Source organism: Silurus aristotelis (assembly GCF_946808225.1).
Source record: "Silurus aristotelis genome assembly, chromosome: 3".
Classification (NCBI taxonomy): Eukaryota; Metazoa; Chordata; class Actinopteri; order Siluriformes; family Siluridae; genus Silurus; species Silurus aristotelis.
Genome location: NC_139576.1, coordinates 583,732 through 587,057, shown reverse-complemented (window position 1 = coordinate 587,057; position 3,326 = coordinate 583,732). Strand labels below are relative to the sequence as shown.

Genomic DNA, 3,326 nt, shown 5'->3' with positions numbered 1-3,326 from the left:
GATGGAGGTGAGGAAACCTAGAGTGCAGTCAGCGTTCACATTCATCCCAGATGTGTTCAATAGGGTTGGAGCTCTATAGCAGGACATTTTCCACATCATCCAACCCATGGATAGCAGATCATGTGCACAGGGTTTCAGTCTCCTAGTTCAAGTTAAGGCAAAATGTCATCCTTCTGCATCCAAAGATTTGATAAATGTATGTACAACTAAATCTAAACGTTCTGAATCTCGTGTGCTTCAATATCAATGAAATATTTGAATACTATTCAGATATAATAATAATAATAATAATAATAATAATAATAATAATAATAATAATCAAATATAATTCATTGGTAGCCTTATGTCCTCTACCCCACAGCTTAGGTTGTGTAACTACACATTTCTTAAAACATCTCTCCTGACACTTCGACTTTTCCTCTTTTCTATTCTTTTTTCCAATACTGACCTTGAATCACTGAGTCGCTGACCTTGAGTCACTATCGAAAGCTCGTGGACCAGATGGTCGTCTCTGAGTGCTGTATATACACCTCCATTACTCCTGAGCTGGAGAAGTCTACAGTGTCGTGCCTTGGTGAATGCAGCAATTGTCACACTCACCCCTGTGATCATGAAGTGTTTTGAACAACTGGTCATGGCTCACCTCAAAGCACTCGCCCCACACACACACACACACACACACACACACACACACACACACACACACACACACACACATACACATACACATACACACACACACACACACACCTCTCAACTTTATGCATATAGAAAAAACTGCTTCACAGATGATGCAATCACTTTCACAGCTCACTGGGTCTTCTCACACATGATCACGCAGACTTGTGCTAGACTTCTGTTCAGACTTCAGATCAGAATTCAGTCCAATCTTCAACACACACACACACACACACACACACACACACACACACACACACACACACACACACACACACACAGAGAGAACAAACTGTTAGCACTGTTAGAACATAACACAAACCTTTCAGACCATCAGACTGAGTTCTGGTGTTCCACAGGGCCAAGTCCTGAGTCCACTCTAATCCACATCTTCCAGTTAATCCCTGACTTTTGCAGCTGTAGAGAAGCGTGTGATTGGTTGGAGCTATTGAAAGGACACACCTCTCACTGAATGAGCCTGAGGTTTGGTTCTGAACCCAGGACCCACTGGAGGAACCGAATGGTGAGAGATTCGACCGAATGAGGGTTGTTTATCTTCTGGAGTCTAAGCAACTAGTTTATTCCCAGCAAATCCCTACTTTAAAAATGTATTAACATCTAGCTGCTATTATTGCTCTTTTTCCACATGATGTGCTTTTATCGTCACCAGATCTTACATCATCCTTACCCTTCTTCTTACAATCAGAGAATTTCTCTACTGTTTCTGATCAGCATTTGCACATCATGACAGGAACTCCAACGCTTTCCTTAATCAAACATCACCTTTAAATCAGACGCAATGCATTCACTTTCAATTCAGACTTTCATCTGCTTGTGGTGATGTCTTACCTTTGTTCCTCTGCCCACAGGTAATGATCCTCCATGTTAAAAGACTCTCCAAAGCCTTGGTGTAGAAAACCCTCAGAACACTGTAGGATCTCTTGAACCTGGCCAGGTGCAGGAGGAGAGTTGTTCTGGTCACCTTTATGCCCTGATGTATGGGTTGTCCATCAGAGACATCTAAGAGGTATTTGAACCTGCTGATTCTTATCTGTGGCCCTGTTGATCATCAAAAAGACCGTTTGTTCCTCATCTGGTTCCTCCAGTAATAAATGATCATCTCTGCAGTCCTCAGGTTCGGCATGAGTGTAGGACAGTGACATGAATATAAATATACAAGGGATGTTCAAGTCAAATTGGGACTTTAAATGTCACAAATATAAAAATTGATGCAAACGTGGTGGTACTACATGCAGTACTAAAAGGCTAGAGTGTCCTGTTACTGATAGGGGGCGCACATGCAAGGCCAGTCCAGAGACTGTTATTCAAGATGGCGGACAACAATAGTGCATGCATAGAACTATGAGTGTGGTGCTGAAGTTTGTCGTGAATGAAAGATAAAACTATAAGCACAGTATGTTGATGAGACGCTCAGCCGCAGTAACACATTTTAATGGCGTAAATGTTTCAAAGATGGCCGTACATCCATCAGGTCTTTAATAAATACTAACACCACGTGTAAGGAATTGTTTTGCCTTCTGTCGCATGGACAGGATTTCCTCAAATTCAGTCTTTCCTCTCGATCTCTGCTCTACTACATGCACGGGGAAGTCTCAATGAAACACACGAGTCAGTCTTTCAGAGAGAAGTTCCAAAGCTTTAGTGTGTCACACATGAATATATACCACAGAAAAAAGATTAAAACAAGGTCAGTGGTGTGTGAGAAAATCTGTTCATATTGTGAAGAACAGAAAAACGGTTGACGATGATAACTCCACATCTGTAAATCTCGGGTTGGGGGAGGAATCTCGGGTTTCCAGACTAGAGAGGACCACCAGTATGCTAAAACAGTGTTTAAAAAGATCCATACTTTTTTTTTTTTTTTTATGGAACACTACACAGCACTAGACCAGATTATTTGAAGTTTATAGTAAAGGTAAACTTTTGCTGGAGCTGTAACTGGAAGTGAGTTCACATATACACTGTTTCTTACAGAAAAACTTATTTAACAGCTACTAATGAGAATGATTTTGTCAAAACAAGTGAATAAAGCAGGAAATAAATGCTGGGATTAAATTATATTGAGTGTAAAACATTTATATTTACAGCAATATTCAAAATAATTATCTCAGTTATACAATCAACCCAACAGGAGCAGCTTTACAATGCTGGGATTTAAACTCACAATATTCCAAACAGAAGGATCATTTCTTACCCTCAGAATAGGTGAAGTGATCCAGAAAAGTAAACAAAGCAATAATCCAACCACAGCCACAGTTCATGTCAGATTCAACCCACATATGAAAATATTGAATCAAACAACCAGGAACAGTTAAAAATCAGTAAGTGAGGTGTAGGAACTCTGAGTATTGGATCTGATCAGTAATGCTCTAATATGCAGGTGTAGATGATTATTAATCAGAAGACAATGTATTGATGGGAAGTGTAGTCCCTGGCAGCCATATTTGTATGCCGCTGTGTATTCTGGGAAGCCGAGATACATTTGCATTGCTATATAGCATTTTTTACTCTTAAAGTCACGACACACAATCAATAAACTTTCACGAGATCAGAAGAAAAGAAAAATGCAACATGTCTGCAAAAATTACATATATATATTATATATATTATTATAATATATTATTATT

General features: G+C 39.5%; 1 long non-coding RNA gene across 1 annotated transcript; it reads right to left on the bottom strand.

Moving 5' to 3' along the window:
• Nucleotides 1–217: 217 nt before the first annotated feature.
• Nucleotides 218–3,029, bottom strand: LOC310723336. Its single transcript, XR_014532646.1, has 3 exons — nucleotides 2,894–3,029; nucleotides 449–602; nucleotides 218–262 (listed from the first exon to the last, which is right to left on the bottom strand). It is a non-coding gene; the product is annotated as an uncharacterized lncRNA (long non-coding RNA).
• Between the last annotated feature and the right edge of the window lie 297 nt (nucleotides 3,030–3,326).